The following is a 14487-nucleotide window of genomic DNA, read 5'->3' as shown; positions in this document are numbered from 1 at the left end:
GAACATTTCAAACCCCAAGTTACATGCGAGCCACACAGTGTTGTGAGTGGAGCCGTGACCTCGTCGTCCTCCAGCCGTGTTGTTATTCAGCGCTCGTGCCGTCTGACTGAAACAAGGCCTTGTCAGTCCACATAAATGAGCCAAGAGAAGCCTGAGGCCGTCTCGAGTGTGTCTGCGTACTACACACGTCTGCACAAGAGGCTCTGTGATCCTGACCACTGGCTGAGACTGTGACAAAGAGCTTTTGAAGACAAGGTGATGAGCATGTATGCATGGGTTATTCCCAATAGAAATGAATGTTCATGTCTCCCACATGATATTCTTTATTAAATATTAAACTCAAGTGGCATCATTTCTGCAGAAGAAACCCTGTCTATAACTAAATAAGCATAAAACTAATGACAGCAGTGAGAAAAACAGTATTTAAGGAAGCATCTGACCATAGCTAAGTGGAGACGTTTTCACCAAATCTGCAATTCAGTATAGTCAATTCATAAGATGCTTATTTAGGATATACTTCAAAGATTGCTGAGCAAACTTAACATGAAAAAAAGAGTCAGTGTCACTTTTAGGTTAGAATTACAATTCAGTTTGACTATGAACTAGTTCTACAACATTTCAAAACCTGATAGAAACAACCTGCAAGCTGCTAATTTTAGAAATCTTAACAACATGAATTTACACTACCACCATTCTAGTTCTTGCTAAAGACATGGTAAAAGATAGCTAAATTTATGCTCTAGGTATTGGTATAAACATGCTAACAATATCTTCATGATAAAAATATGCTAACCATGCTAGAAACAGGCTAAACATTAAAACAACACGCTAATTCATGCTATCACGATTCTATTTCACGCCAAATAGATGGTAAAAGATAGCTAAATTTATGCTCAAAGGTACTGGTAAACATGCTAGCATTATCTTCATCTTCAAAATGTGCTAACAATGTTAACACTATGCTAACAACAGCTTTGGCAGAAACATAACAACAACATGCTGATTCATGCTAACATAAGTAGCATTTTGCAAAAATGCTAGCAATATCTTCACAGTCAAAATATGCTAAACATACTAGAAACATGCTTATTTATGCTAAAACATGACAGCATTTGGAAGAAACATAATGACATGCTAATTCATTCTACCACCATTCTAGTTCATGCTAACGACATGGTAAAAGATAACTAAATTTATGCTCACAAGTATAACATGCTAGCAATATCTTCATGTTCAAAATATGCTAACCATGCTAGTAACATGCTAACAACATGCTAATTCATGTTAACAACATGATAGCCATGGTACCCCTGCTGAAAAATCCAGCTTAAACCAGCCTAGGCTGGTTGGCTGGTTTTAGCTGGTTGACCAGCCTGGTTTTAGAGGGGTTTTGGCCATTTCCAGGCTGGTTTCCAGCCATTTCCAGCCTGGTCTTAGCTGGTCAGGCTGGAAAATGACTAGCTAAATCCAGGTAAAACCAGCTTGACCAGCCAAAACCAGCTATGTCCAGCTTAAACCAGGCTGGTCAAGCTGGTTTTAGCTGGATTTAGCTGGTCATTTTCCAGCCTGACCAGCTAAGACCAGGCTGGAAATGGCTGGAAACCAGCCTGGAAATGGCCAAAACCCCTCTAAAACCAGGCTGGTTGGCTGGTTTTAGCTGGTCAACCAGCCTGGAAATGGCCAAAACCCCTCTAAAACCAGGCTGGTCAACCAGCTAAAACCAGCCAACCAGCCTAGGCTGGTTTAAGCTGGATTTTTCAGTAGGGACAAAACTAATAACATCCTTTTTATATGCTACCACCATTTTAGGTCAAAGATATGGTAAAAGATAGCTAAATTTATCCTCACAAGTATTGGTATAAACATGCTTACAATAGTTTCATGTTCAAAATTTGCTAACCAGGCTAGAAACATGCTAACAACATGTTAATTCATGCTAACAAGATAGCCATGGTAGAAAACTAATAACAAGTTTTTTCATGCTACCACTATTTTATTTCAAAGACATGGTAAAAGATAGCTAAATCTATCCTCACAAGTATTGGTATAAATATAGCAATAGTTTCCTGTTCAAAATATGCTAACCATGCTAGTAACATGCTAACAACATGAAAGCCATGGTAGAAAACTAATAACATGCTTTTTCATGTTACCACCATTCTAGTTCAAAGACATGGTAAAAGATAGCTAAATCTATCCTCACAAGTATTGCTAGAAATAGTTTCAAAATATGCTAACCAGGCTAGAAACATGCTAACAACAAGTTAATTCATGTGAACAACATGATAGCCATGGTAGAAACATAACACCATGCTGATTCATGCTAGCAACATGTAAAAATATTAGCCATGTAGTAAGTTACACTAAACACTAAAGTTATTTTAGGCCAGCAAAGTGTTAAACATGCTAGCATTATTGCTAATTGACCTTCTTCAAATAAAACCTTTAAAATGTCAAGCTTTAAAAAAAATGTATTCAAACTTTTAAGCTAAAGCGTGTTCAAACATCATTCATTTAGTTGTTGTAACTTTGCAGAAGCAAGCCCCCACTGGAAATATATGAATGATTAAACTCATGTAAAAAATATATAAAATATAGTTTATAGTGACGTGAAAGCTCTGAATCTTTCACTGATTAATGGCTAACTCTTTATACACAGTCATTATGTTAAATATCCTGTTTCTTTTTTGCTGTTGAGTGCTGAAAAACTCATCTGGCAATTTTGTAAAATGTTAATCCATTCATGTTTAAGCATACAATGCCTGATACTTCATAAAATAACATGTATATTCATAAAAACATGTATATTAATTATAAAACTCATGGCAACACCCATGAGTACATGTAAGCATGCATAAGTGTGTAGTGGAGGACTTGTATCAAAAGCTCACAGTCTTGTCTCTGTGGCTTAATGCCATGTCGCTCTCTCAGTGAGGAGGAAGAGAAATGTTTTCCACTGTCAGGCTGACTGAATCCCGCAGTCGCAGATCTCCCTGTTCAGCTTTCCAAGAGGCCACTCGCGCTCATTAAAGCCATCTATCAGCTCTCTGGCACAGTAACTGCCCTTAAGAGAAAGCAAGCAGTTGCCCACCGTGAAGTGATGAGGGCGCCTGAGCGATGGAGTCTATGTCCAGTTCACATCCGTCTTACACTCCTGGGAAGAGCATGAGTTCAGAGGCCCCAGATCTGAGGGGGAAGAAGGCAAGCGACTCGCCCGTCATCAGGCTGCTGGAAACAGCCATTTGGTTGGTGATTTAGTCTGTTTTCTCTGAAGCCAAACAAAGAAAGTCCAGGGGGGAATGACAGAGGAAGAGCTGATCGTAATTAAGGCCCCGTTTACACGTATACGTTTTAGATTTAAAACAGTGTTTTTGATCTGACGATCTGCGTCCACACTGGCGTTTCACCTAGCATTTCTGAACAACTCTCCGTCCAAACTATACAGCTGAAAACGCACATCATGTGACCACATATACACACTGGCATGCGCTGCAGCATATGCGAACGTCTGAGCTCCAGGCAGTCAGCGGGTGCTTTGAGCACATCTACCCAGACGGGAGCTGTGCACGTCGGACTGTTTATCAAGGATCTACTGCTGAATCTAATCTCACTTCATTTGTTAAACGTGATATTTAATTCATCTTGTCTCTATCTAACAACATATTCCCCGACTTTGGTCTTTTGAATCTATTACTTGTTCTCAGGTAACGTGTTTTGGCTGAGCGCAAAGATAAGCTAATATATTAATAAATGTAACCACGTACACTGATTCTGCACATTTGACTGCTTGCTTGACTTTCTTTCCTATAACGTATAATTTATTATACGTTATACTTTTTAATGGCCATTATTAATTATTAAAACTGATATTCAGCAAAAGAGAGGGTATGTTTCGTATTTTCAATAAATATGAAAGGAGGCAGATATGTTATAGGCTCTGTTTTGCTATAAATATGCATACATTGAAGATGACGCTCATATAAATATGTAGCTACACGACACCTCAACATTTTTGGTGTCTGTTAAATTGCTAATATCAAAATAAAAATAGGCAGTTGCTTATGTCATGTTTTCATTTTATTGTTAAGAAAGTGAAACAGAGTAGCCAGGGTGATGTGAATGAGGTTATAAAGTATACTGTTCCCTTTGAAGATTTACCCGACGTGTCCTCAGGAGTTTGTTTTCCATATCAAACTTGTGAAGTCTGAACTTACAAGGAGAGGATGCAAGATTGAACTGTGCGTAGGCTACTTAACATTCAGTAAAAAGCCCCAATCAGATTGGAGAATGTCTGCAGCCCCGCTTCCCTTTTCAGATTGCTCCTTTTTCCCCCATTCACACTAACACGGAGCAGCAGCATTTTAAAACGAAAACAGCCTCTTCAGCGTTTTCAATAAGCTCAGTTTTCGGCACTCGAAAACTCCGGCGTAGTGTGGACGATGACGTAACCTTAGCAAAATGTATGCGTTTTAAAACTAAAATGTATTAATGCAAATGGGGCCTAAGCCATGTATACCTAAAGATTTTTTTTTAAATGATACACTGTAATATTTGATTCAGTTTTTTATTCTTATTTTCATAATTTACCATTCAAACTAGCTTGTCTCGGAAATGACTTAACTTTATGGGTGACGTCACAAATCTGTATTTTAATTCAAAAGAAGACCACAATCTGCAGAGTAAAATATAAAAATTTAAATGTCATTTAATTCAGCTAAATAAAGCACCCAGCTTTAGTTAGAAAATATTTTTAATCATTTAATTGCTTTAATTGTTAGTATAATTTTTTTTCTTAAGTGATCTTAAAAAGATCAAAATTAACTGTTAAAAAATACTGACATTAAAAAAAATTTAATTACATATATATTTTCTATTACTTTTTAGAAAACAGACTATTCAAAAATGTTCTAATACTATTAAAACTAATATAACTAATAAAAATAACAGAATGATTTAACTTGTACTGCACTTGTTGTAAGACAAATATAAAAGGAAACGCTGTTTTAAAAAATGATTAAATGAAACAAAAGTACATAAATAATACTAAATTATTTTAATACTAAAAATTAATACTAACTTTTTAAACATTTTTTGTCAATCTGTGCCAGTAAACATTAACAAAATCTACTGTGTTTGTTGAACGGTCCAACATGTCAACATGGCTCAGATTTTGCACCAATAATATATGAGCAAAAATGCAACCAAAGGTGACAAAACAGGCTGGATCACAAGGCTTTTTTAGTTATGATCCATTTACTAGCAACCATGACTTCAAGCCCTTAGGAAAGGATAAAGACCTCTAAGTTTCCAACTAGATCCTCCAACTCAAGTCTAAGAATTGCAGCACTCTGCTCATATCAAGAGTTCCAGCTGTTCCCAGAGAGAGATCAGAAATACTCCATGCCTAAACAGCATCTGTGCCTGTGCCAGCCTTTTCATTAATGATGAGTCACGTCAGCAAGCCGCTGAAAACTTTTCTGTATGCAAGGCTGTAAGCTTTACTTCTGATTGTTCATCCTGTTAAAGCTTTTGGCCAACATCTCCCTAAAAACCAGCTGTGCAACATCAATCATCACAAATATTAATGCCAGAGAAACATGCTTGACTGGTTTGGCTTAAAAAAGTCAACATGAAATCTTTAAATTTATAATTAAATAATCAGTCATTTTGTGCAAACATGTCTAATGCCTGAAAGTACTAAATAAACTAAACCTATTCAAAATAAGTTTCAGTAACTAAAATAAAACATGAAAACATTTGCATATTTTATTACAGTTTTACATTTTTCATTTCATTCATTCTTTTCTCTCCAACTCTTCACCACAGGACAACCCCAAACTGAGTGTGCCTCACACAGGTGAGTGGGCTTGACAAACCACCTGTAGAAAACACATTGGCAGTTTCTCAATATACGCTCCTAAGCAATCTTGCATCCTTGTGTTCTTGTGTAACATCATCATCAACCACCAAAGTTCAGTTCCAAAACTCAATGTGTGTGTTCCAGATGTGTTTCATTGATGCAGACTTGAGCGCAAAACTCCTTCAAGAAGTCCCAGAAGTCATTGAGGCTGAATAAAGTAGGTGGGAAGCACAGCATTCTATACCTGTTTATTATTAAAGTTCAGAGATATAACTTAATTATCTCAGGAGTTCCCCTAAATGAGACGGTGAAAGTAAACATTTATATGAAAATCTTAATAAAGGCATAAACACATTAAGGGTGTTATTTGCTAAAAATCATTTTTAAATCTGTTTTATTTGTATAAGTATATTTGTAAGCTTTTTGTGCATGTTATATATATATATTGAAAAGGAGGAAAAACAAAAAATGTTGTATGAATGCTGTAATGTTTAAATAATTTTTATGTTAAAAATGCACACCATCAGGAAGAATGCAACATCTCATTTAGGGTTGTCGCGATACCATTAAGTCATCTTACGATACTTTACTAGCTGAAGTATCACGATACCAAGTAGTATTGCGATACTGTAATTTATAACTCAAATTATAAAGAAAATGGTCAGAAATACTATGTTTTACATGTCATAATAGGCCTATTCGAAATTAATTTAGTATTAATTCATATTATTAATACTAAATTAATATATAATTAATAAATTATAAGTAATATATAATTAATAAATTAATTAGTATTTTTTAATGAAATTAAAAAAGTATTTGCATGTCACTTCACCTAAAACTTATTCATTTTTTTTTAATTTTGCAGATAACTGACCAACGAACAATACATTAAAATAAAGATACAAATAATACCAAATGAAATTTGTTACAAAAAGAGAATTTTCAAAATTGGGCTATATGAAGTGGTCAAAAATTGTTTCAATGTTTCCTGTTGCTATTTTGGGTAGATAGACTGTTAATGAAGATATTACACTTTACAAACTACAGTGGCACCGCCAGTATTTTGGAGCCATAGAATCACGATACTACCATAGTACCGGTAAACCGTGCAACGTTAATCTCATTTCTCACAGGACAAGTTCTGTGTTTTTGCAGTCTCCCGAGTTAATTTTTTTAAGATAACCTGGCAAGTCTCCACAAACACGAAAGTCAAAAACAGTCTCAGTGTTCATGGAAATGAAATGCAGCCACCCTTTCATCTCTCTGACACTTTAACGACACAGTTTTGCACATTTGCACTATACAAAAAAAAATTCCATTATGCATTTATAAAGTGTGGTTCACACAGGTGAGTGGGGTTGACAAACCACCTGTAGAAAACACACTCTCATCTCTCTGACACTTTAAACAACACTTGCACCAGCTCATTTGCACCAGAAAAAAAAATAAAATTTACTATGCATTCATACACATTAGTGGGCTTGAGAAACCACCTGTAGAAACACTCTTCTACATTACAAAAAAAAAGAAACATTCTCCCTTACTCTAGAACAGGGGTGCCCAAGCTCTTTCTTATGAAGGGCCAAAAACCTTAACTTGACTGAGGCTAGTGGGCCAAAGGTAAAATAGTTGCCATGGGTAATTTCCTAATTTATTTAATAATATTTTGAAATGACTAGAAAACATTGCTTTAGATTAACCAATACAGTATAGTTTTTTTTTACATTTTATACTGAACGTGTTACAGTAATAACAAAAACAATTTCATTGTTAACAGAATTACACAAGTTTTTGCCTTCATTTGCTCGCTGATGTCTTCTGCACAGTCCTGTATGCGTTGAGTGACAGTATTTACATTTTAAAAATCTGATTCATTCATTGAAACATTTAATTTCAGTCTGCTTTTTTGTAGCTTAGCTATAAAACAAACAATAAAGTTTACGTCAAATTAGAAATGATAATCTCTGTGTTACAGGCATTCCCTCTCCATCATTCTCACTCTCAAATGGAATGGTGAGCCAAAACAAAGGTTACAATGGGCCAACTTTGGCCCGCAGGCCCTACTTTGGGCATCTCTGCTCTAGAACCTAATTCTCCAAGCACTAACAATTCCTTTGCACAATTCCCCTTAGCACTAGGGGGCGACGCAGTGGTGCAGTAGGTAGTGCAATCGCCTCACAGCAAGAAGGTTGCAGGTTCGAGCCTCGAGGTCAGTTGCCGTTTCCGTGTGGAGTTTGCATGTTCTCCCTGTGTTCGCGTGGGTTTCCTCCGAGTGCTCCGGTTTCGCCCACAGTCCAAAGACATGCAGTACAGGTGAAATTGGGTAGTGTATGGAAATTACTTCTAAATTGTCCGTAGTGTATGGATGTTTCCCAGAGATGGGTTGCAGCTGGAAGGGCATCCACTGCATAAAACATATGCTGGATAAGTCGGCGGTTCATCCCGCTGTCGTGACCCCGGATTAATAAAGGGACTAAGCCGAAAAGAAAATGAATGAATGAATGGATAATTAGCACTAGGGCTGGGCGATTAGGCCTAAAATCAAATTCTCGATTAACTGAATATTCTAACTCGTTACAATTAATAAACCATTATTTTACTTATTTTTTAGCCCTCACAGTTTACTGACAAGTTTTGTGCATTGAATATGCTCACATATTACAAGTGAGAGATTTTTGAATGAAATAATTCATGAAATAATTGAAGGAAACACACACACTACCTACTATCTATGGTTATTCATTGAACATCAATGTTGAACAACTGAAACGAAAGGGTTGGTATCAGGGTTGGTGTCATCCACGGCGAGGGGTATGCGACTGCACGAAAGCTGAAACATATGTGTGTGCTCGACGCAGAAGTATAAACAGAGCGGGGTCACGTGACTCCACACACTGTAGAAAAATTAATTGGAAAAAAAAATGACCTGGAAAAATGAGAAGGATTATAGGTTCTGAATGCGATTTCGATTACTTTTCAATTAATTGCCCAGCCTTATTAGCACTTCCTGTGTGTAATGCCTCTTCTTGTTTGATTGCTAAATGTCTCCTCAATTGTAAGTCACTTTGGACAAAGGTATCTGCTAAACGTTTAAGCGTAAAATGTAAAAGCATTCTTTCATTTAAAGTACAAGCATAAAAAACATTCAATTACTTAAACTTCTACTCAATATATCTGAAACATTAAAAAAACATTTAATTCAATATATTAATAAGTTCTATAAATGTACAAAACCAACAAATATTGCAGTAAATGTAAAATCTTTTCACTCTGAGAAACAAAATGACAAATGTGGAGAAATGGGTTGAAAACAAAATGGATTGTGATTGCACTAGTAATGTTGACCTAGAAATACAGTACAGTACAGTACAGTACGTGTGTGTTTATTACACAAAAGCTGCATTTAGCTGAGTGCATTGTTGGAGCAGTAAATAAAAGGCCAGCAAAAAAAGCTCTTACTGCAGAGGACGCTTAATTAAGGCCAGATCTACAAGCTTCAGCTGGACGGTCACGCACAACTGATCAAGGCCCAGCAAAGTCTCCTATTGATAGGAGAGGGAAGATTAGGGTCGTATGTTAAAGAAAGAGTCGACTCAAATAGGACAGCTGGGAAAAAGAGGGTGTAATAAATCACGCACGACACAAAAGGAAAGTTCAAACCAACATCAATTAAATAATAGGTTTGGAATGGACGACCGTAACAAAGGTAATGTTTCTCCACCAAAAATTCAAATGACATTTTTCACAAACCGACTGAAGGTCAAGTCATTTCATCCTTTCAGATGCTGAAAAAAGAAAGAAACCTCCTTTAATGTTTGCCATTTTGTACTCTCGTAAAATCACTTTCTCATTTCTAAGGTTGAAAGCTGGATATATTTCATCACAATCTGTGAAATGTCACATAAGTGGTGTTTTGGATTGGTTTTTCCTTGTTTATTATTTAGTCTAATCGCGAAGCAAATGATTCTGTGTCAGTTCTATTATGTGTCAGTTCTATTTAGTGAATCAGATCCATACTGCAGACTCAACACAGTTGGATTCCAGAATGAATGACTCTTATTAGTCAGTTCTTTAGTTAACTAAAGGCAAACTGTGCACTTAATACAGTCTGACACGCAGAACAAATGACTCTTAGGGAGTTGGATCCCAGTGAATTGAAACTATACAGTGCAATTAGTGAACTCACAAATGATTCTTGAGTTTATAAGAGAATAAATGACTCTTATGCACTGTAAAAGCCTTTAGTTACTATAAAAAGTGAGTAAACAGGTTGCTTTAAATGCAACAAGTTGACTTTACTTAAAAAGTGAGTAAAGCTGTTGTGACTTGGAATTATCAACTAGGGCTGTCACGATAAGGAATTTTTGTTGTGCGATATATTGTCACAGAAATTGTTGTGTAAAAGCAATATTATTGCCATTTTGAGATCATTATATGCCACTGATTATACAACAGTCTAATAATGAAAATACCCTTAAGCACATTCAAGGGACAAAAACCATTTCGTCCATAAGGTTATTTAGATTCAGTAATCTGATGTTAAAATAGTACATTTCTTAATATATATATCTTATTAAATGTCGTATTAAGTAAATGTCGAATTATAAACATTGACACTGGTGAGCTAGAATGTAAATCTCCTTGTAAAACGGTTTTACAGTTATTTGTGAATTTGTAAATATATTTTAAAACACCAAAAATTATTGAGGTCATTTCCAAATATTGCACAATAAGTCAATATATTTATTATTAAGACAGGCCTACTGTCATCTTCATTTTTATAAATATGCACAGTACATGTACTCATTCATTTTAAAGTCAACTAATCATTTTTTTTCAGTGTGGGCCAGTTCTTTCTAGAGAGCCAAAAATGAACAGAAGAACCAAATTGTTAGTGAAATGTAAAAAATTGTCAAGACCCACAATGACTTGAGCACTATGACTGGAGCCAATCACATCACTTCACCACTTTTTTTACCAATTGCACACATAGATGTGGCTTTCAAAAATCATACTTAAGTAAAAGTACCATTACTTGCTTAAAAATGTAGTGCTAGTAAAAGTATCTGTTGTAAATATTATGAGTAAAAAGTAGACCTTTCAAAAGTACTCAAGAGTAGTGAGTATTACGCTGTAAAAAGCTGATGCGTTTAAATGTAATTTGTGGATATGTGTAAACGTAACATTCTGTAGTGCATTTAGTTATTGCCCAGTGGGCACACAACGTCATAAGACATTAATATTATTGTAGGTTAGATTTAGGTTGTGATGTAAGGTGACCAAAATCCAATGTCGAGCCAACATCTTAAACCAATGTCAAATACATTCGTCAGGTATGGCAACCAAAATCCAACATCTGATAGAAATCATAGTGGTAACGTCCACACAACATCAAGCTGTAACATCATTAGACGTTGATACTTGGTTGTTTTTAGTTTGGACGTTGGACATTGACGCTGGCCTGATGTTGGGTTCTGATGTCAACCTGATTTTCATTTCCAAACAAAATGCAAAGCCCACATGACATTGGGGTACAACTTCAATTTGACATCATGTTGAGGTCTTGTGCCTGCTGGGTGGTATATTTAATGACAAACATTTTGTTTCAGTAATATTTTATACAAAATAAATAAATGATATGGGACCACATTTTGTTAATTAAATATGTTGTTCTACACTGCTACAGTAAATGGCAAATTTTAATTAGCATTAAAGAGACAAATAAAATAATGAAAAATAATGAATTGCTTTTAGGTTTGCTAAAAAGACTATAAGCATTTCTGTTTGGAGTTGCATGTTCTCCCCTCGGTTTGCGTGGGTTTCTTCTGAGTAAGGAGGAGTTCAAAGACATGTGCTATAGGTGAATAGGTTAAACAAAACTAGCCGTTGTGTATGAGTGTGTGTGCGTGAATGCAAAAGTGTTCCCAGTAATGGGTTGTGGCTGGAAAGGCATCCGCTGCGTAAAACATTTGCCGGAATAGTTGGCGGTTCATTCCGCTGTGGCAACCCCTGATAAGTAAGGGACTAAGCTGAAAAGAAAATGAATGAATGAATGAAAAAGATTATAAAACATGTTTCTTTATTTACAAATCCTTAAAAGAATCATTAATGGAACCCATCAAATCACAATCAACTGCAGAGATTTGTTACTTCATGCAGCTTCTTTAATACATTTCAGAGTCTGCATGCCGTCTTACACAAACACACACACACGCTTTATGATTAGTACCACTAGAGCTGCAGAGACACCTTCAATCACACATGCCACAATCTAACAGAGGCCAAAATTACAGTGCCCTTTTCATCCTCGAATTACATGCTAATATCTGGGTCTAATATGAGAGGCCGCAGTATGAATGTGAGTGTTTCCACGTACCTATCATCTCATTAAAAAGCTCTCGTCTATCAAGCCACAACACCTTTCTGCTACAAGAGCAAAGTGACACTTGAGAAGTCTAGTATATGAATGTGCCAGCCGGAGTAAAAGTTAGAGAAAGAGCAGCACTCACTCCAACACAAAGACACTTCTGTCCTTTCGCATTATCAACTTCACCCGAAAAAAGCCAATCTAGCTGTCAAGAGCTAGAAACAACGGTTTGTGTGAGGTTTACGTGCCTGACATACAACACAGAGACTGAACAATAGCAAGTTCTGAAATTAATCTGCGGCGGTTTAAAAGCAAGTTCAAATATAGGAGTTGGAAATGAACTAATAAAGGAATTTGGTTCCAATGTTAACAAAAGTGAGTCTTTAAACAAATTTGCATTGTTCTTTAATTTATACTACAATTTAGACTTGAAATAATTGATTTGGTATGAAAATAAATGAAAAAAAATTAAACAAAAAAGACTAAGGGGGCTCAAAATGAATGATTTCTACTGTATGGAGCATTGGTATCGACATTGAAGAGGACAATTCTGTTTCAGTTTAGTAACACAAACCTGTTATGATGTACACATGGTTTCTGTCATCATTTGTTGTGGTAGCAGCACAATATTGGAAAAAATGGATATTGTAATAGGGCTGCACAATATATTGTTTCAGAATCAATATCGCAAGGTGTGCAGCTGTAATAGTCACATCCCATAGATATTTTACCAATTGGAAGTTTAATAAAGAATAATTGTACTGATTTATTTATACAATAAAGACTCTGCAGTGTAAGTTTTAGATTTACACAACCAAAAAACATGCACTGCTTATTTCACTTTTATTTTTGCTTTATAGTATTTATCTATGCTTGTAATTTATTCAATTTTATGCATGATTCACTTCCTTACAGAATCATCCGATCAAAATGAATGTATTTGATAACACTTTAGAGACCAATGCTCACTGTTGCTTATTAGCATTAGGGATGCACCGATCCCGATACTTGGATCGGATATCAGTTCAATCCCGCATATTTTTGCTGGATCGGGTATCGCCCAGCTGGTACCGATCCAAATCCGATGCGCTATATTCTGTGTTTATAAGCCAACAAAACTACGAAGGTAGCCTATTATAAGGCACTAGAAAGTTGTCAGGTAGGCCTACTATATCCTAAATGTACTGAAGCCATTAGTTTAATGTGAAGCACAGATGAATATTCAAGTGCTTAAATTCATGTTCATTTCAGCGCTTCCCGCTGCTGCGCCTGTCAATCATTTTCCATTCATTCACAATTCAAACTGCGTGACGCGTTCATGACAACTCGAAAAACTTTCTCCAAGACTATTTGTTCCTGTTAATATAAATACTCAGTAGAGAAATGCATTTAGTTTTGCATTAAATGGGTTCATTTTGACCTGCAACACATAGATCATTGCTGTTTCTAAATCATGTCGTACTGTGTCTGTTAGATCAGCAGATCACGTTCGCAACACTGGAGTGGAGAGGGTTATTACCTGCTCTTCACACACAAAGTAGGCCTACTTGAAACTTTAAATGAGAAAAGGCTTAATAATACATTGGACAGATCCTCAATGCACTGATTTATTCCCTCTGTGCTGCTGTTTTAGAAGTGTCCGTACACCGGAGGGCTGCGCGCTATGTCTCAGCGATGCAAGCGCTTCATTCACACACGCATGACATGCGCTGCTCCGTAAAATTATTCTTACAATAAGTTTTTGTTCTCTCATCCTTCGAGTTTATTCTTTCAGGGGGGATACTTTAAGTGCTGCAAATAGTTTGTAAAGCCTAGCTCATTGTGGTCGAAGTAGTTGATTAAATTAACAAAAGTGAAACTGACAGGCCGGCGCATATGAAATATCATTAACAAAAAATTATGTAGCCTAATATAGGCTACTCTGAAACTGTGTATATTTTACTGTAATTTTAAATGTTAATATTTTATTTAGCAGACCAGTTTGTCAGTTTGTGCACTGAAGCATATAAGCGGACTTTGTTTTGAACTTCATCTCAAATATTCTTGTTTATTTTGTAGATAACTGACCAACAAAAATACATTAAAATAGCTAATTAATTATAGCAAACGAAATTTGTTTCTCAGAATACTCAGAATTTTAGTATTGAGATCGGATTGCTTTCAAAAATATGTTATCAATGCATCCCTAATTAGCATGCATGTTATTAAGTAAGTATATTAGTACTTATAAACTACATATTCAGCATTATCTTATTCT

The 14487-nt window shown here is 35.8% G+C and overlaps 1 protein-coding gene across 4 annotated transcripts in view; it reads right to left on the bottom strand.

Annotated features, from left to right (window-relative positions):
• magi3a (membrane associated guanylate kinase, WW and PDZ domain containing 3a) overlaps window positions 1-14487 on the bottom strand; it is a 275042-nt gene that overhangs the window by 137664 nt on the left and 122891 nt on the right. The window lies entirely within an intron of this gene.

The sequence above is a fragment of the Danio aesculapii genome, chromosome 23 (assembly GCF_903798145.1).
Source record: "Danio aesculapii chromosome 23, fDanAes4.1, whole genome shotgun sequence".
Taxonomy (NCBI): Eukaryota; Metazoa; Chordata; class Actinopteri; order Cypriniformes; family Danionidae; genus Danio; species Danio aesculapii.
The sequence above is the reverse complement of the archived record's forward strand: the minus strand, read 5'-3'. Positions and strand labels throughout refer to the sequence as shown.